This window comes from Phyllostomus hastatus, unplaced genomic scaffold (assembly GCF_019186645.2).
Source record: "Phyllostomus hastatus isolate PE091 unplaced genomic scaffold, TTU_PhHast_1.1 phas_contig_64, whole genome shotgun sequence".
Lineage (NCBI taxonomy): Eukaryota > Metazoa > Chordata > Mammalia > Chiroptera > Phyllostomidae > Phyllostomus > Phyllostomus hastatus.
Genome location: NW_025333928.1, coordinates 10,035,483 through 10,055,984, shown reverse-complemented (window position 1 = coordinate 10,055,984; position 20,502 = coordinate 10,035,483). Strand labels below are relative to the sequence as shown.

The window sequence follows — 20,502 nt, the reverse complement described above, 5'->3', positions numbered from 1 at the left end:
CAGTGATTCATAGAATTTTGTGATCCAGGTACCCCAGGCAACCTACACACACACACACACACACGCCACCCCCACTGTCCACTCTGTCAGCAGATCCTGCCACTTCTCATCTGCCCTACTCCTGCTGCAGGTTGCTATCTTCTCTCCCCTGGCTCGGTGCAGGAGCCTCCTCACTTCCACCCTTGCCCTTCACAGTCTCTCTTCCCCACAGCAGCCAGAGGAAGCCTATTAAAATATAAGACATGTTTCATTCTTCCTCTGCTCAAAACCCTCCAGTGACTCCCACCCCAGTCAAAGCCAAAGACTTCTGGTGGTCCTGAGTAAACTATCCCCATCACCTGCAGTCTCCTCCCAGGCTCCATCAGCCTTCTCATTGTCCCTAAGCATCTCAAGCACACTCCAGCCTCAGGGCCTTTGCACTGGCTGTTGCCTCTGGTTGGTTTGCTATACCAGCCCTCCACCCTACGTCCGCATGACTCTCACCTCCTTCAAGTTTCTACTCAAAGGTAACCTTCTCTGTGAGGGCTTCCCTGAGTGCTTTGTCCCCTCCTTGTTCTATTTCTCTCCCTCACACAAATCCCTTGAAACGTAATGGTTCACATATATGCCCTGCTTGTTTTCTCTCTTCACCTGCACGGATGAGGGCAGAGGTTCTTCTGTTTTGTCCATTGCAAACAGTGCCTAGCACACCTGATAACTCCTTGGTAACTGAATGAATAAACATGTAAAAGGAGGGCAATAACAGCACCAAGCATGCAGCGATGCAGTGCCCTCACGTGCCTGTGAGTCAGATTGTGGGAGCCACCCAGGGTGGGACCGGAGCCGCCACACAGGGCTGTGGACTTGGCCTTCTGTGCCCTGTGGTTGGCACCTTGCAGTTCCTTATTGTTTCATCTTTAAATGTGTGAGTGACATCTGATGGGACAACAGAACGTGCACCCGGAGCAATCCTATCCCCCGTGCCCTGGGTGGGTTCCTGGTGCCTGCTCCCCACCCCTCCCAGCCACCACTGCCATCCTTCGCCCTGCAGGGGCCTGGGTGTGGGGCGGTTCAGTGCCAAGTGTGCAGGAGGGTGGCCCCAGGGAACCTGCGAGGGTATGCATTGGCCCCACATTTATCCCTGCGGCCCAAGGAAGCAGGACATTAAAAGCAAATAAGAATACCACGGCAGGCTGAGAGAGGGACCTGGGTGGAAAGGAAAAGTTTTTTTCTGCTTTCTGAACAGGAGCCCCCACCCTGATGTCAACTACTCACACCTCACACATGTTAAGTGCTCCCTCCATGGGAACTGCTGTTACTCAGGACCCTGCACGTAGACAGAAACAGGGCCCAAGTGGGAGAGGGCCTGACCGGCAACTGGCCCAGGCTGGGGAGAGACATTCCCGCCATCCCATGGCCCGCTCCTGCTTCCAGGGTCTGCATGTGAGCTGCAGGCCAGGCTGAGCGCCAGCCCCTTCCACCCTGGCCTCGGTCGGCTCCTCTGTGAGCTGGGGCCAGAGCCCCACAGGCCTCCCGTCCGGCAGTGACAGTGGACATGCACGTGACTTGTGGACTGAATCGAGGGGAGAAGGGTAGGTGGTGGTCGTGGTTCCTCTGAAGGGAACCCGGGTCAGGGCTCAAAGTCTGATCACTAAAGTGTTCAAAGAGGGCCTAGCTTTCAGCCTTGAGGGATGGGTGGCAGGAGACCAGACCTCCACGGTGACTTCAGGCCCAGGTATCAGTGGCATTCGTGGCCCTAATGAGGCCTTCAGTCCCTGCTGGTGGCACCAGGCCAGACCCTGTGGGTGGCTGCGGACCCTGATGGTCACTGCAGGTCTTGGTAGTGGCCTCAGTAGCCTCCGACCCAACAGTGTCTGCGACCCTGGTGACACCTGGAGGCACCAGGCCTCTTGGTCCCCACCCTCCATCCTGCCTAAGCCCCCATCTCTCCCCAGCCTAGAATTTCAGCCATTCTCCAGGATCCACTTAATTAGCCAAGCTCATTAACTCCCACAGGCTTCTCCTCCCCACCTAATTAACTGATTTAATTAGGGCTTACAGGCCCGGCTCCACCCAGCCCCCTCTGCTCCTACCCCTGCCCCTCCCTCCAGGCCCCCGGCTTGGCTGAGCCTCCAGCGGGCGGGCGGGAATGAGTGAGCCCTCCTCCATGCATGCGCCCCCACCCCAGGCCCAGGGCGCCAGGACAACACCCTGCTGGTGGTCCACAGGCAGGAGGGAGAGTAAATTGGGACAGTGAGGTGGGTGGGGAGAGGAGTGGAAGTGCATAAAATGCAATCCGGGGAGGTGGGGGTGGCTTAGCATGGACAAGCCGAGCATCGGGCGGCTGGTTAGAGCCCTGGATTCCGGAGCGCATCTGGGTTCGAATCCCAGATGATGTGTGGACTGCAGCAAAGTCCTCATCTGTGTGTGTCAGATACATGATGATCACACCGACACCTCGGTGTCACTGTGAGGTTTCAGTGAGTTGATACGTGTAAAATGCTCAGAGCCCAGCCTGGCACATGTCTATGCTTGTCACCTAAGTGGGTGGGGATGAACAGAGGCTCCCTGAGGGTGTGAGGCTGGAGGGGAAACCCAGAGGGTGCTGTTCCAGGAGTCAGGGGACCCTAGGCAGGCTCTGGGGTGCCAGGACGAGGCCCAGGAACTGACTGGAGGCTCTGACTGGGAGGGACCCCTGGCCCGGCAGAGGGCAGAGGGGTAAATAGCAAGGAGGGCCCACCCCAGGGCGTCCCATTTCCACTCCGGGGGTGGAGGAGACTGGTCTTGTTCGTTCAGGGCCTCTATGCTTTGTGCCTCCGTTTCTCCATCTGAGGGAAGGCCTAGCCTTGTGGAAATACCTGGCATTCCCTGGGTGCCTAATTAATGTCTAGAGACTCGTCCCTGAGAAAGGAGAGGATGTGAAAAGCATTTGGAGGGAGATGCTTAGCTGCCCTTCACCTCGCTGGGACCAAAGCAAAGAAAGTGGGCTGTGTGGGCAGCAGGCAGGATGCAGGTCTCACGCAAAGCAAGGCTTCCCGGAGGCGGAGTTGAGGACAAGGTTTGGAAGGAGGAACGGTGTGTGTGCGCTGCTGGGCAGGCTCCAGGGCCGAGGCAGCCCATCAGCACCTGCATGTGAGTGGGAAGAGGAGACCTGTGGCCCCCAACACTGGGGTGGACCCTTTCCTCTTTAGCTCAGAATTTTACATGTATTGGTATGATCAGCATAGCATCTCCCGCCACGATATTGGAAGCTCCTGAAGGCAAGGTTTGTCCACTTAGCCTACCCTTTTGTCCTGATGTCCTCATACAGTCGGTCGGTGCCCACTAACAAGTGGAATGCATGAATGAATGAATGAATGCATGCATGCATGCATGCATTGGCCTGAAGGTTCCATGCATCCAGAGGTTCCTGAAGCTTAGAGACAAAGGGGCCCCATATAGCAGCCCAGGCACCAACGCTCTACGCTCAGCTATGAGCTCCTCAGCCCCCTGGATGGCCCCAAGAACAACTACCCGTAGGGGGCAGCGCTGGTCTCAAAGGATGCAAGAACTCCTGGGCAGGCTGAGCTCCCTCAGAGAATCCCCTTGCACACACTGGGATTCAAGGAAATAGTGATTATGGGGGACAGAGAGGAAGAATCTTTGATTTACCCGTGCATTTTCAAACACATTAAGAAACCCATATTTGTACTTGGTGTAAAGGTGTGTAGGGTCATCACTGACAGGGACCCAAGTCCAACTGACATAAGCACAAAATGGACTCTTGCATTACATACCCGGAAAGCCCAGAGTCTTCAGGCAAGGCTAGCTCCAGGGGCTCAGATGACGGCATGAGGATTCGGACTTCCTCCATCTCTTGGCTCTGTGGGCTGCTGTGTTGGCTTCATCCTCCGGGAGGCTCTGCCTGGTGGTAGCAACTCCAGGCTTCATGCCACCCTTAGTCAGTGCAACAGAAAGAGAGTTATATCTGGTTGGCTTGGCTTGGCTTGGCTTGGGGTTCAGACCCATCTCAGGAACCATCGCCGTGGCCAGGGGGCTGGTCTTCGATGATTGGTAGGGGCTGAGTCACAAGCCCACCCTTGGGGCAAAATAGGTAACCCCTGCCATCAGAACCCTTAGTGAATAAGGAAGGATATGTCAAGGAATGTGTGTCCCCTAAGGAAAAGTGGGGTTCTGTTGCTAAAAGATGGGAGTAATGTAATGCTGGATAGCAGAGTTATACTCTACTTGGAATAGGTCTGCATCAGGCCAGACCCAGGGCCCTCCTTTTGGGGCTAGTCATTTGTGGCAGATTCTGTTTCCCACCCATAGCGCCCTGGACCCCTCCCCACTCCGATCTGGCAGCATCCTCATCCTCCCACCTCCCCACCCCCACCCATGGCCTTCTCTGCTCCAGCCTGCTCCACCCACATCCACAGCACTGCCCTCCCCCAGCAGCTCCCACCACGGACTGACTGAAGCTGGGCTATAGTACACGTTCTGTGCATGTCAATGCGTGTTCTACATTGTCTCTGAGAGCTCCCCAGTGGGGCTCACCGCTAGTTGCTTGCAGTGGTAACTTGCTTGATAACGCACCCCTGGTTGCCTATCTCTCTTCTCCTCTCCCCTACCTGGGATCACCTGCCAAATAAACCACTTGCTCTCAGAGCAGCTTGTGCAGGGTCTGTTTCTGGGAAGCCCAAACTAGGACATCTCTAAAGCCAGCCCCCCAGGGGTGTGTACCAGACAGCACTTGTTTCCTTCCAAACACCTGTAGTCCTGGAGGCAGCTTTGGTGACGCCTCCCCAGGGAAGGAGCTGAGACTGCACCTGCTCTGGGTAGCCCTGCCTCTGTTCTGACGATCCCACAGGACACATTCCCACTCCCCAGAAATAAACATAGAGGGGAGGGTAGAGACCTATCCTACCCTCACTCCACAACTTCCCAGAGAAACAGCCACAACCAGTCTTAAGCAGCACCGGCATTCAGAGGCACCGTGAGCAACGGGTGTGGATGGCAAGGAGCAGGCAGCCCCAGGGACTTCCCGCTCCCACACTTCTCAGAGTGAGACTGAGGTCATTTTAGGTGGTTCTTGGACTTGGCTTTAGAAAACAAAATCACATAGTGAAAAAGTTATTTGGAATTTGTTTTTTCCTCTTTTTATTTTTTTCAAAATCCCATGTAAAAACACTTCCACTGAATAGGCTTTATTTTGAAAAAAATGTAAAAGAGGCCCCAGTCAGGTAGCTCAGTGTGCTGGAGCATTGTCCCCAGTACACCAAGGTTGCGGGTTCGATCGCCAGTCAGGGGATCAACCGATGAATGCATAAATCAGTGAAACAATAAACCAGTGCTTCTCTTTCTCTTTCTCTCTTTCTCCTCCCCTTCCTCCCTTCCTCTCTCTCTCTCTCTCTAAAATCAATAAATTTTTAAAAATCTGTTTTATAAACGTGAAAGAAAATACAGAAAAACAAAAACCTACGCAGATCCGCAGCTAGAATCAATGTTAACATTTATCATACTAGTGTCAGATCTTTTTAATAAAAGAAAAGAAATGAGATGACAGATAAGGATGACTCCCCATTATTCGCCCCGCTTGAGGCCCGTTTCCTGGATTTCATTCCCAGGACAATGACTCCCGTCCTCGTGGCGATATTCTTCTCATAGCAGTTGGCAGGCTCCCAGCCGCTGGGGACAGGATTCCCTTCAAAGCGGCTCCAAGTAAACTCGGCAGCTCTGCAATATCACAAAGAAGGACGTTCCTCCCTCTGCACACTGCCCCCACACTGCACTTGCCGTCATCAGTGGCATCCTGCTGGCCGGGGCCACACTTGTGTTTTGACATGAGAGGTGGGGAGCTCGTCTGAACTCTTGCTGGAGCACTATGTTTCTCACTTCAGAATAAACTCTCCAAAACAGTACTGAGAGGTTCAAAGCCCTGTCCCCTCCCACTGCTGTGCATCCTGGGCTGCCCACTGTCTTCTCTGTGATCCTCCCCAGGTTCTGGTGGAACTCTTGGTTCCTGAGAAGGAATTCTCAGCAATGACTTGACCTGTGTCTCCCAGTGGCCTCAGAAGCTCCTGCCCCTGGCTGTTAGCAGCTCCTTCAATAACCTTTGCCCAAAATGTCATCATCTTCAGCTTCCTAAACCTGATCAGTTCTCTGAGCTTCTCAGTCACCAATGTCACCAGGGTCCCTGATCATGCTGCATGCGCCAGTTACCAGCAGCAATGTCCCGGGCATGACAGTGGCCATCAGGGGAAGGGGTACTTCCTATACAACAAGCGAGGAACACCTTCTCTCCATTGTGACTGGGACAGGAGCAATAAGGGTCATCAGAGGACACAGAGCACACTGGAGAAACCCCCCGACAGCATTATTTTCCCCCGCATGGAAACTATCAATCGGGCCACAACGAGGTCTTAGCAGAGTGCTTTCAGTACAGCTATGGAGCTACCCAGACCCGTACAGTGTGAAAGGTTATGGTGCACAGGTTCTGGAGGACAGGGACTCTATTGCACCCCTTCCCCATGCCCCTCCCCAAGTAGCAGAAACTCTGACACATCAGTAAATATAAAATGCAGCCAAAGGGAAGGTGCTTAAGAATCCGAAGTCCTGGGTTGCAGTCTCATACACTTCCTTGCGCAGGGAGCTGCAGCTGACTGCTAGGAGCACCGGAGAGGGTGTGGGCTCAGGACGGGGGGAATCGAAGTGGGGATCACTGTTTTCTGATGTTTCTTCTGTGTCACTGTGGCAGTCATAGCCAAGTTTTATCTCTGCGTTCTGCTATCTAAGTTATCATCGTCAGGACCCTCTCTGGAAAGGCAGCACTGCTGTGAATACAAAACTATGAGCTGGCAAGACTGGATTATCCCTGGGGGTTAAGTGGAAAGACTATAGCATACAGACAGCTGCTTTAGTTCCTCTCTTCAGATATGTTGTGTTGGTTCAGTCCTCTGAGAAGTGGGCCAAGATGGGGAGAGAAACAGACCAGCAATTTATTAGGGAAAATGCTGGTCCAGAGAGGGTGGGCAGGAACAGGAAAGGAGCCAGAGAAGGCTAGGAGAATGATCAGACTTCAGTAATCCTGATGTTTGGGACAGGGCCTAGGAGGCGTCTTAGACTGCAGTGCAATGTTAAGGAAGTTTCAGTGAAGCCAATGGGAGTCCTTGATCCCAAGCTGCCCATCAGAGAGGGCCCTATGTCTCCAGGGAGACTCTGCTGTGCTGTCAGTTGCTGGCATTGGCTAGAAGGAAGCAAAGCAGAGCCTCCTCCGTGAACCCTAGAGAGACTCCGCCGCCAGCGCCCTCAGAATCACCACCTCTGCAGTCAGAGATCAGGGTGGCACATTGTCATGGCCTCTATATCCCACCCCTTGTGCCACGCAGATTCTTCGTGGATGCTGTGAGCCTCTCTTTCTAAGGGAAAGTTTCAAGAGGGTGATTCATGGTACAAACTACAGCTCCCTCCTCTTGTTGCACTTGACCTTGGGGCCATAACTGGTAGCCATCCTTTCCCCTTTCCCCTATCCATTCTTAATCATGCACACTCTCAACTGTCACCTAGACAGGTCTTGGTGGGTCACCTGGTGGTGCGACCCTTCTGTCCCGAGGGGTATAAACCCTTGGTTATCATAACCAGTGGATCATTGGGCTCCACATTCCAATATTCCTCCCTGCTCCCACTTTGTAAAAGCATCCATGCCTTCTTCTAGTAACTGATCAAGGTATTTGTAGTAATTCAGTAACTTAGGGTCACTTACTGCGGGTCTACTAACTTCTAGCAAATGAGGACCAATTACTACCGCCAGAACAGTGACTCTGAGCTGCTTTGCTTGCCTGCTCATCCCAGAACACACGGAGTCCAGAGTGTCCTGGCAGGAGCCCTAGCTTAAATTTTAATGGGACTCTTGCTGTGTCCCTGGTAAGAGTGTGTCCCCTTTGGGTACCAGGACTTCCCACCCTGCAGAGCTCGAGGTGGGGGTCTTGATTACCACAGGCATTTTGGCAAACCTTTACTGATCACATTGGTGGTAATCAAATCCCCTGTTGAGGAATCTGGGAAGATGTCTACAGAAGGTGGCCTTGAACCACAGCTGGGAGCATTTCAAGGCCCGATTCTACCTCTGCCCCTCCCTTGGCCTCAGTTTCCTCCCATAAAAAGAGGAAATTGCTCTCTGAATTCTAATATTTTGGGATTCAGTTGTTAGGCACAAAAAAAAAAAATTCTCTTCCCTCTTCCCTCTCTCCCTAGCCTCCCTCTATTGCTGGCCCAATAGCTCACACTGCTCCATTACTTTGTTTGGGGCAACAGAGCCTTATCTGAAGAGGATTAGAACAAAGTCAGGGTGAAACCTGAAACTTGGGAACCTCGGTGGGCTAGGGAGGGGTGAGAGAGGAAAGGGAGATAGAGAGGAGGTATCTTGGAGGATAGCTTGTCTGAGGAACAAAGAAGAGGGGAGAGATGTTCTAGATAGGAAGCAAAGGAAATAAGGCACAGAGGTATGAGAAAGCAGATGTCCTAGGAACGCTGGGCTGAGGCCAAGGCTGAATGGAGAAGAGGCGGCCTCAATAAGGAACCCCAAAGGCTAAGGGGTTTGACCACCAGGATAAGGTGGTTAAATTTTTACCCTAGAAATAACTCAGAATAATTGGCAATTTTACACAGAGGAACAACCCAATCCACTTTGTATTTTACAGAGTTGATGGGCACATGGGAGTTGGATGCTAGGGAAAGGGAAAAAGTCTAAGTAGAGACAGGAGGGAGACAAGTTAGGAACTAAGGCAATGTTCTCACCAGCAGAGGTTTCATACTGATGGCCCATGGGCCATATTTGGTCGTGAAGAATGTTTCATTTGGCCCATTCAGTATTTCTGAATTTTGGGAATTTGTTTTCATCATTTAAGGGTACAGGATGTTTTGTTAGAATATGGGTTCCCTGCTTCTGCTGAAAGACTGTATGTCCACAAAGGGCCCACTATGCCCCAGTTTGCTTCATCTCCACCACTCCCCATCACCTTGCACCTGGCCCCAGTCAGTAATTTATGTGAACTATAGGTACTTGAGTGTGCAATCCCTGGCTCTAAAACTACTAAAAACAGTCACTGCGGTTGGGGAGAGTGTGCTGGGGTTGGGGTGGGGATGGGGTGGGGGGTCTGAACAAATAGTTGGAAGAAATAGGGAAGGTGCAGGGTGTGTTAGGGACTTTCTTTTTAGGGAGACAGTGTGGCCAGGGCTGCATGGGTGAGGCTAATAAAGAGACAGAATAGAGCCTGAGGGGATGAGCTGTCCTATCTCATCTCCATCCTGATCCACCTGACTTCCTTCCAAGCCACCAATTTTCAGTTACCAAACCCACAATGCTCCTCACTCCTGAGTGGTGTCTTTGTACACGCTGCTCGCTCTGCCTGGAATCCCCTTTCTTCTCTTTTACCTGGTGAGCACTGTGCATTCCATGACTAGTCACTGCCATTCACAACCGGGGTCAAGAACACACCTTGGGCTGGCCATGACGCCCAAGGCCCCAGTTTACGGCCTCTTCTCTGGGTAGGCTGTTCTCTGGGGTCTTGCTCAAAATGGAATGGATGGATGAATGTGTGGATGAATGGATGACTGACCGATGGGTAAATGAATGTGTATCCTATTGCAGAGCTCGGATGTTTCCCTCCTTGAAACAGACACAGGCTCCACCCCACAAGAATAGACTGGGACAGTCTGGAGCAGTCTGATGCCGCAGGGGCCAGGAGGATGGACCAGGTGACCCTCTCAGACTCCCCCGAGTCCTCTCTAACCTCGTTCTCGCCCCCTCGTGGGCTGTGACCTAGAAAGACTGGGAGTGGGGGGAGGATAGAAAGGAAGCACGACGGCGCTAGGACCCAGCAAGGCAGGAAAGCGGGGTTGGGGCGCCGCGAGCCGCTCCCTCTCCGCGGGGAAAAACTACGCTCCGCGGCGCGCGGCGGGACGGCGCGGCGGGAGGGAGAGCGCGCGCTTGGGCTAGTGCGCGTGCGCAAGGGCGCGCGCCAAGCGGGGCGGACAAAGGGGCGGGCGGCGGCGGCGCGCAACCCGGAGGGTGGAGCCCCGGGCCAAGCAGGCAGGTGCGCGCGGGTTGGAGGGTGGAGCCGCGATGCCGCGATGGAGCGCAGCCCGGGCGGGCACCGGGACCCGGGCCGGAGCACCAGGCGGAGCGCGATCCGGAGCCGCAGCCAGAGCCCGGGCCAGGCCGGGGTCCGGGACTGCAGGGCCGGGTTGCTCGTAGCGGCGGCGACGGAGCCCCCCAGCGGCTGAGGGGCTTCCTTCCAGCCCCTTTGCGGGTGGCCGGGACTCAGCAAACCCCCGCAGCGGGGAGCGTGGGGATCCCCCCACCACATCCAGAACCCAGACAACCCCAAGAAAGCGGGGTGGGGGGAGCCTCCAGATCCAACACAGAACGACTTCTCAGCCGGCGAAGGCGAAGACTTTCTCGGTATTGAGAAGACTCCCTTTCTTCAATCCGGGCGACCCCCAAGACCTAGAACACAGTGACCCTCCTCTCCGGGATTGCGGCACCCCCTCTCAAGATTCTGGGCAATACAACTCCACACCTCAAGACAAGAAGACCCAGTCAGAAAGCCCCTAGATCAGAGTCCTAGACGCCCCCCCCCAATTCCGGCACACAGAAACCCCAAATCTAGGGACCCGAGGACAGCAAGAGCTATCCCTTACCAGCAAGAGGCCTCGGGGCATCGCTCTCCCCACACACACACACACACACTCAGATTCAGGACCTGGGCGACTGAGTCCCTCACGGCGCCCTTCTCATCCTAGCCCATGGTTGTGGCGCCCTGAGCCCCTCGGGCCGGGCTGACGAAAACCGAGACGGCGCCCAGGCCCCCTGCCGCGGCGTCCCCGCGGCCCCAGCCCAGGTAAGCCGGGCCCAGGTGAGGAGCAGCAGGTGAGTGGCCACCGAGGCCCCTAGACCTGCAGGTGGGGAAGGAAGTATTGGGTGCGCACTGCCCCCCTCCCCAGCGTCGCCATGGATCCAAGGCTGAAGGACGTCTCTTTGTGTCTCGCTGGGAGGAGCCGCCCCCTCCTCCCTTCCCCCACTCCACACCCTAGCCCTGGGGTTCGGGGCTCAGGCCCCAACGGGGAGTGGTGGCAGAGCACCTTGCGCCACGGAGAGGGGAGAAGATGGTAGAGTACCCCCCCCCCAAAAAAAAAAAACCAAAAAACTGCGAGCCTGAAGCTGTTGGATCCTTGGTCTTTGGAGTATATGTACTCCTCCCCCGGAGCCCAGGCTGAGCTCTCAAGTGAAATCCATCCAGGGAGAAGACTTGGGGGTGTCCACAGGTGAGGGGACCCATAGTGTGTAGCCCTAGGTTGATGGGTGAGGCTTTGGGTGTGTGTCTTTGTCTGTGAGAGGGCAGGGAATGGGTGTTTGAGAGAATGATGGGAATCCCTTATTTTCTCTGGGACTCCACTGCCCCCTACCCAGGTCACAGTGGGAGTGTTCACCTAGAACACTTAGTGCTCCCTGCAGGACAGGGAGGAGGCAGGCCCTTTCCAAAGTGAGGCACTGGTTGCTGGGAGGGGGAGGCAGTCTGGATGAAGAAGCCATTTCAGGTCAGGCACTTTTCTGTCCCCAGGGGCAGCAAACCCAAGGCCTTCCCTTCTTTTCCTTACCTCCAAAACACTGAGGCCCACCCCTCAGATTGGGTCAGTGCGTCCTGGACAACCAAAGGGCCATTCTAGGTTATCACTCTAACTTTCCAGGACATATACAAGGCAGTACCTCAACCTGGTCCTCAGTGACAGCGAGGTCCTGAACTCCAGGCCCTGCAGTTTATGGGAAGATGAGAGGCCTGGGAATGCTTTGCCCTGGAATTCTGGATCTGTGATCCTGAGAAGGGGCTGAATGGTGCCAAGGAAATAGTCTGGGCTGCTGGGGTTTCCACCAGTCTCTCCTCCCTGAGCCCTCTGCAGGCAAGCAGCAGTGCTGAAGAAGGCAGGGTGCAGGTAGCCCCACCAGGAGTTTCTTTGTTCATTTATTCATTCAGCAAACTTTAGCTAGGGTCTGTGATGTACCAGGCACTGCAGTCAAGGTCCATTTTCTCATTTCATCCCAGTGTCTTCTCCTGATCTTTACTGTTTATCAGACCCCTGGGCTGTTCTCAGTTTGCGCAGGCTGCGCTTGGTTGGAGGGGGCCTCGTCAGGCCCAGGTGACCATCTCTGACCCCACACCTGAAGCACCTGATCCCCATCCTGCTGCAGACTTGGGTCCCTGAGTCTGTGTGGCCAATTCTTTCCCCTTATCAATACCAAGTGCCCACCCCCTCACCTGCTGCTAGGATTGACCCAAGGGAGAAGATGTAATCAGCAGGAGAAAGGGTTGGAGATGCTTCTGGCCAGATCTCTGGCAGCCCCTCCTGCAAATTCAAAGAGAGTCGAGGCAACTCCCCTCAGCGTGGGCTGTGGGGGGGCCAACTGCCCCAAAGATTGGGTGATCTTGAGCAAGCTTGTAGCATCTCCCAGAGACAATGGCAGAGAGTGAGCTACTCTGTAGCCAGCTGGAGGGGTGGATGCAGATTGCAGTTGAGCCTTCAGAAACACCCAGGTGCGTCTTCTCCATCTCTGAAAGAGTTCATTTCCCACAGTGGATTCCCAGGAGCCTGAGGCCTTGTCATATGACCCGCAGGCAAGGGAGTGGAGTGAGCTAAAGAGCAGAGATTTGAGTCACTGTGACTATGGGAAACCATCAAGGGGCCAGAAGGAGACAGGAAGTAAGATCTCCCCTTCTCACTAACCTGTGGTGGCTCCCTGTTGAGTCTGGACTAAACCGCAGTCAAAACCCTTTGCAGTGTGGCCCTAAACCACCTCCAAGTGTCATCTCCCACTGCTCACTCATCATCCTCTACTTCACCTCTGGCTCATCTCCATGCCCCCTACTTCCCTCCCTCCCTCCCTCCACTGTGTTGTTCCCTGACCTGAAAAGCTCTACCATTGGATGGCACAGGAGCAGCTCTCTGCCTCTACCTTCCCTTTCGATCTGACCCGGGGCCGGCACAGGGTGGAGAGCTGCATTGGACTGGTTGATGGGTTGGTGGCTTGGGGGCAGTAGCGCGTGGCTACGTGTGTTCTGAGAGTTTGTCTCCACATCTAGAACTCGAGCTCCCAGACGTGGGACCAGATCTGTCTCGTCCCCAGTACATCAGCTTTATCTAACCAGAACCCAGCATAATATACAACACGTGTAAAATACAGCTTCTAGGCACATTTTGAAAATCCAAACAGTGTTTTTCTTCTATTGGTGGTCAATGCTAAAAAACATACAATTTCACATACAAATATTGATATTTGGATCCTATTGAAAAAGCAGATGAAGTGGCAAGCCCAGGCGAGAGCCCGAGAGTGACAGCGATGACCTTGAGACAGCACCACCCTCCAGCCTGCCCCAGGCCCACTCAGCCTGTTCCCTCATTAACAGGACCTCTGGCCGCTCTTGCAGAAAGCTGGCTCTGCAGGCCTGGGGTGGGGGCCAGAAAGCGTTTGCTCCTCGGGTGACCATAGTCTGTGTGTGTCTCGCACATGTAGGCATTCCTGCCTCCCCCGTGGCCAAGTTAGAACATGAGCGATGCAGCACCCCTCTGGGGTCTTGAGGCTGTGGCGAGGTGAGCCTGGATTCCTCCCACTGGAGCATCAGTAGCCTGTCCCACTTTCAGTCTTCGCCCCATCTCGTGCTTCCTCCCCTGCGCTAGGAGAGTTCAGCCAGCAGAAACCTGTTTTAACTGTCTCACTTGGCCAGGAGCAAAACCTCAAAGTCCTAGGCCCGGGTCTTGCTGAAGACTCTGACTCTCTGGGCCTCCATTTACCCATGGGTCAGAGAGGGATTGGAAGCTATAAGCTTCCTCTTTGCTTTAACTTTCTAGGACCTGAGACTAAGCTGCTCTAGTTTGGGTCAGGCAGGAGAGGTGGGGGCCTAGATTCAGAAGTCGTTCAAAAATGTCAGTGTTCCCTAAACATTAAAGAAACCAATGGGTGTTGCCAAGTAGCTGGGCCAGGAGCCAGCCCTGGGCACCAGGCACTCGTCATGGCCCTCCAGGGAGTGTGCCATCTTCTTGGATGAAGGTCTACAGCAGCCAGAGGTTGGAGGAGCGGCAGAGCACCGTAATTGAGAGCACAGGCTCTAGACCCTGCCTGGGTTTGAATCCTGCTTAGCCGCTGTGCAACCTTGGGCAACTCACTTAACCTCTCAGGGCTCTAGTTTACTGATGTGGAAAACAAAGATAATACCTACCTCAGGGTCATCAGGGGGAGTGAGTTAAATGCATAAAAATGGCCTAGGACCTGGTCCAGCATATGAAACTATTGCTTCTTATTTAAAGGTGCATTGGCAAGTGAGAGACGAGGCCTTGGTAACCACCTTGACTTTGCTGTAGCCTGTCTGGGGAGGCCACAGGGCCTTCAGTGCTGTCCCCACGTACGGGGAAGCAGGTGTCCAAGAGGCAGTGCTGTGTGGTGCTGAAGAGCATGGGGCGAGTCCCTGGTCCAGGTGTGGTGGGGTAGAGTTTATGAGGGCTCTTCCAGTACCGTGGCCTATGGCTCTGCCTGAGGGTGGGATGTCGGGTGGCCTGGCCCTAGTTCTGTAGGTGCTTCCTCTTCCTTCCCAGCTCTGCTGTCGAGGTGCTCTGCCTGCCCGGCTTCTGTCCCCAGGCTTTCTGCCCTGGGCAGATGGGCCTCAGGCCAAAGCCTGGACCAGCATCTCCAATAGCTTCAGTCTTCCCCAAACTCCTCCCTCCCTCCCTCCCCTACTCCCCTGATTTTATGAAGCTGTGGCAGTTAGGCTTAGATGGGCCAGTTAAAGCCCCTCCCCCATCCTATCCACCTACTCTCCCCAAACCCCACAAGAGCCTGGCCACGGCCTGGAGAGGGAACAGGTCCGGACACCCAGATGGGCCCTGCTCTGGGAGCTGAGTAGTATTAGGGTTGGAAGGAAGCAGGGGAGCATTTTTTCAACGTCGAGTACTCCGCGCTGGGCACTGGCCATGCTTTCTCATTTGGCTCGGAGAACAGCGTTAACCCAGAGCGGGGATTTGAGCCCAGTTCTGTGAGCCCCCAAAGGTTTGTGTGTAACTGGCTGCAGACTGCCTGGGTGTGAATCCTACCTCTGCCACTCACTGGCTACATGACCTTGGACAAGGCAGTTGTCCTCTGTGCCTCAGTGTCTTCTGATGTGGAATGGGAATAATAATTGCTCCTATTTCCTAGGGTTGTGGGGAAGATTAAAGAACCCCTTACAGGGCTGCTGTTTCTTTTTTTTTTTTTTTAAGTGATTGATTTTTAGAGAGAGAGGAAGGGAGAAAGAGAGAGAAGAAACATCAACTTGTTGTTCCACTTATTTATGCATGTATTGGTTGATTCTTATATGTGTCCTGACCGGGGATCAAACATGCAACCTTGGCGTGTGGAAACGATGCTGTAACCAATTGAGCTACCCGACCAGGGCCCCGCCATTTAAATATTTGTTATTACTGATGCCAAACCCTGCTGGGATATGCAAATGAGTTGGTCTGGCCAGAGGAAGTCACTGTGACTTCTCACTACAGCAGCTCTCCTCCCCGTGGCTTTAGCCAGTCATGGGAGAGACAGAGAATGTCCTACCTGCCTCTGGGTGTTGGGATGGCTGAGGGGCAGGGGTCAGGCTGCACAGTGCCACCTCCTCCTCCTGGTCAAGACCCAGAGAGGCTGCAGAAATCCCCGCCCCAGGGCAGTTCCCCCAGTCGGTCGGGCACCCCCCACCAGAGCAGGGAGATTCTCCAATGCCTGCCAGCCCTATCCCATGTGTCTCCAGGAGGAGCAGTGGGGCCCACAGTTAACGTGATTTAGTGGTAAAAAATACAACCTCTAGATCCTGCTGTGTGACCTCACACCAGTGCTTAACCTCTCTGAGCCTCAGATCCTTCATCTACAAAAAAGGTGGATGGTACTGTACCTGCCTTGTAGGGCCACAGTGAAGATTTACTGAATGAATATGTGTAAAGTGCTGTGTATGGCACTGAGTACCCACCCACTAGGGGTTTGCTCTTAATACTAGTTCTCAAAAGCTCTGAGCAGAAAGGGAATGTTAGCATACTTTAACAGGTTAAAAAAATGGAGGTCTTTACTCAATTTCCATATCTAGGATTTAGGGAAGATCCTGCCCACTTTTCCCTCACTCACTCAAGTTGCCAGTGCAAGAGCAGCCAGGAAGGCCCTAACCTGGGCTCGACCCCCAGTCCCGGACGATCTGTTGATGGGCTTTCCTGCCCCCACGCCTCTGCTCCCGTGGGGCCATGGCAGGTGAGAGCTGTGGCGTGGAGGAATCTGAACCCTAGGGCTCTCAAAAGCCTCCAAGGCTTCCCTTGCCTCCCCTTCCCTCAGCCTCACTGCAAGGACAGTGGCGGGCGCTGTGGGGGCAGGGCGGGGGGTGGGGGTGGGCTGGCCTCTGAGTCCTTGAGTTGGCCGCACGCTGTCTCTCCAGGGCCCAGCACACCGGATTGGCTTAAGGAAGGGTTCGCGCAAGGCCAGAGTTTGGAGTGCAGCTCTCTGAGCGGGAGGCGGGTCCTCGCTGTGGCCTCCCAGGCCCTTTTTACCGCTACCCTCATCTCCTGCCCTGATGCCCACCCACCACTCTGCGACCACGCGGGCCTCCTCACTGCTCCCCAGGCACAGTCCCTGGTGCCTCCGCCAGGGGAGCTCTTCATCACAACACCTGCGTGCGCCCAGCCTTCTCAGTATGGCCTTTCCTGACCCCATCTACAATGCATTCCCCACGCTGGGCATTTCTTCACCCCTCCCTGCTCCATCTTCCCCTGCAGGACTTCTCACAGTCTGATGCCTCTTACTTGCCTTTATCACTGTCTGCCTCCAGACTCGAGTGTGAGTTCCTTGAGAGCGGGGCTGTTTGTTTGGCTCGTGAGTGTGTTCCAGATCCAAGAACAGTGACAAGTGCATCGTAGGTGCTCAACAAACTCTTACTGAATGTTCTGGAGCCAGACAGTTACCTCTAAGCCACGCCTAGCTGTGTGACACTGGACACGGCCCGTCATCTTCCCTCCTCTGAGTCTGAGTTTCCTGAGCTGTAGGTATAGATGTAATGGGAATAAGATGGTTGTGAGATTTAAATGAGTCAATGTGAGAATATAAAAAGTACTTGTATTTGGAGTGTTTCACAGATGTTGGCTGTTATTAATACTTTAATCAGCACCGTCATTATGGCTGCTCTGCTGACAAGAAAATGGAGGCACCCACGGAGAGAGTGAGAGACTTGCCACCAGCCTCCTGGTGAGAAGTGGCGGCGACCTGGTCCTGCCCAGGAACGCCTGAATCTGGGCTCCGGGCTCCTGAGCTAGCCCACAGCCCCCATTCTGTCCCTGGCTTGGGAAGGGCTCATCTCTTCAGGAAGCCTCTGCTCACCTAGCCACTCCCCCAGTGGCCACCACCTGTCCACGAATGGGCACCCAGCCACGACCCCTGGCCCAGCAGCCAGGGGTGGGTGACCACCGTGCTCTCTGCCCTCCTCTCCCGTTGATGCCCCTGAGTGCTGGGCTGCCCATCCCACCCAGACAACAAGGCCCATGCCTCCTCCCACACCCAGCGAGGCTCCCACAGCTAGGCTGGGAGGGGTGGGGCCCAGGGCTCCCACCCGCCCATGGGGCCTGGCAGGGAGGAAGGCCGAAAGAGGCTGGAGAGCCTGCTCCAGCTCTGGACCCCGGCTGCATGTGGACAGCATCCCAGGCCACTAACCCCGGAGGATGTGCCTCAGGGGAGGTGCAATGTATGCCAGCCGGGCGGGGGGGTGGTGCCAAGGGACCCCCCGGGCTGCCCCCGGTAGGGAGGACAGTGGGAAGAAGTCGTTTGAAATCTCTGTGACTCAGTCTTGGGGAACTCCCAGCTGTACTCAATCTCCTCACCTGGGAAATGTGGGAGCTGGGTCACCTGATCTCCAAAGTCCCGTCTGGCTCAAGTGGGTTCAGGGGCCGCTGGAAAGATACCAATGGATATATTGGCACTTATTTAACCAAACCCCTACTTATAGACACTCGGGTTGTGTCCAGCCTTCCCAGTGCTGGGGGCCTGGGTTAAGATTCTGCAGCAGTTCCTCCATCCTGGCTGCCCAGCCCCCTTAGGCCTCCCCTGGCCTTGCACTTGGTGCTGGGCCTGCATAGGTGCTGTCCACGCCTGTGGTGCTGAAGACAGTGGGACTAGAGGGAGGCCTGGGTTGCAAACCAGAGACCAAGAGTAGAGAAGGAGAGATGGAGCAGGCAGCGTTCAGGGCTCAGTCCCTGGCACTGCCCCTCACTGGCTGAGTGTGGCTTTGAGCAAGTTGCTCAACCCCTCTGGGCTTCAGCGTTCTCATCTGTGAAATGGGTTTGCTGTGAAGATGGAATGGCAGCAGCCATGTGAAGTGTTGGCATGTTGAGAAAATGGGGGATAATTTTTACTCTGTTATTCTAGAGACAGTAAAGCATAGTGGTTAAGCTTTTGGACACTGGAGTGATAATGCCTGGATTTGAACCCTGGCTCTGTTACTTACTGACAGTCTTGATCTTGTGCCTATAGTTTCCTCACCTATAAATTAGGACGACAGCCCCTGTGTTGGGATGTTGCAGGATTAGATGGGTCAGTTTATGCGAAGCAGTTGGCATATGGCAGGGCTCCCTGAGTGCTGGCTGTTTTTATGCCTCTCCTCTCCAGGGTCACTCTCATCACAGCACCTCCAGCCTCTGTGGTGGTGACCGGTGCCCGTGCAGCCGCCCCCGTCTCTGCTGCACTGGGGCTGAGGCTGGTGGGGGACAGCAGCACCTCACCCTGCAGACACACTGGCCTGCAGACACACTGGCCTGCAGCCCAGTCCTTCCACCAGCTTTCTATGTGGTTTCGAGCAAATCACAGTTCCCTTCTGGCCACCAGCCTCCACATCTGTAAAGTAGGGCTAATGACGCCTCAGGAAGGCTCCTGGGAGGATAGGTCTGTGCCTGTAGGATCGCACACAGGAAGGCCAAGATATAAAAAGTTACAACTTCCCTCACACTTAAAGAATTATTCACCCGGCATTTGTCACGCCCTGAGTGTTTGAAATAGCAGGATGATTAAGGCATAGGGCTTACTTTCAAGGAGCTCCTGGGTTTCTTGCTGAATTGTCAGTCTGCTTCAGGGCTCATTCAGCTGTCACCCCCTTCAGGAGGCCACCCTGGCCCCCACTGCCAGTGCCCTCCTTGGAAATGTCGGAGCACTGACCAGTGCCTTCCCGGCCTCATGGTTATCTGAGTCCTTACACTGTCTGCCTTCCTGACCTGTAAGGTTACACCCTGTACCTGATCCATCACTCTGACCTGCTCACCTCATGTCAGCGCCCAGCACAGGGATCCAGTGGCTACATGCTCCCCTGCGATCGCCAGGTTGCAGGTTACATAAACTCAACTCAAACTGGTTTATGCAGAAAGGGAAATGTTTTGATTCGTGAGAAAAACATTCGGGAGTGTAATTGGCTTTAGGCATGCCTGATCTAGATGTTCGGAGCCACAGCGACCTGGGGGATGGATGGGATGGATCCACTGGCTGGCCGGGCCAGCCCCTAAAGCCAGGGTGCAGACAGCCCCACTGAACATATGGGCTGGGAGAGACCACTCCCTGAAGAGAGGAAAATTGGTGATGAGCAGGGGAAAACATTGTGGTTCCAGGCAAGAAACTATTGAAAATGCATGAACTAGGCAAGAATCAGGTCCGATCTGCTCTTCAGAAGATGTATCCGATCACATGTGTAGGAGAGGGGGTTGGAGGGGAGGAACCTGGAGGCAGGCAAGGGGAGAATGTGAGGTTCTGGGGACCTGATTCAGCCACGCAGGTTAGGGGAATGAAGCTTCAGCCCCCGGCTTTACAGAGAAGCAAAGTAAGCAGGTGAGAGAGGGGCTCCCTGTCCCCACTCTGTACCTGAAATTCCACCTGGTAGCTGGTTTTTCACAGGGGCTTATAATAATATTGATGCAAGCTGGTGACCCACCCAGGAACAATCATCCACTCAGTGGCCCCTTCCCAGGGGAAGGCTTTGTCAAGGATGCCCTTTTGGGCTTGCCTGCGCTCAGGGGCCGCGTGGGGACAGAGAGCCTGGGAACCCAGAGTGAGAATCAGAAAGGCCTGACCGACATGACTTAGTCTGACTTTGCCCCCCGCTGATTCCCAGACAGTTGGGTGCCCACTGTCTGCCTGTCTGCACCCCCACTTCCTCCCTGCTGCAGCTGTGGGCCATATCTCATTTTAAGGGCTATCTGCCTGGGTGTGCCTTCGGGACCCTCAGAGGACACAGTGCGTGCGATCTGAAGCTGGTGGCCCGAGTTCAAATCCCAGCTGTGCTAAATATTAGCTCTTGGCAAGTTACTTAGCCCATGTGTTCCTCAATATCCCTTTCTGTTAAATGGGGATAATAATGGGACCTAGCGCCTACCTCCTAGACTTGTGATTGTTAAATGATTTAATCCACAGTGTTAGCACAGCAGTTGACATTAGTGAATGCTCCATAAATATTAGTATTG

At 54.5% G+C, this 20,502-nt stretch overlaps 1 protein-coding gene across 2 annotated transcripts in view; it reads left to right on the top strand.

Annotated features, from left to right (window-relative positions):
• The window catches only part of SBK1 (SH3 domain binding kinase 1), a 50,607-nt gene that overhangs the window by 18,789 nt on the left and 11,316 nt on the right, over positions 1–20,502 (top strand). Inside the window, exon 1 of one of the 2 annotated variants that reach the window (XM_045849220.1) lies at positions 10,036–10,859. The exons of the other annotated variant lie outside the window; for it this stretch is intronic. The gene's annotated coding sequence lies outside the window, so the exon portion shown is untranslated. Of the gene's footprint in view, positions 1–10,035; positions 10,860–20,502 lie in introns of those variants that run through there. 2 annotated transcript variants of the gene reach the window in all.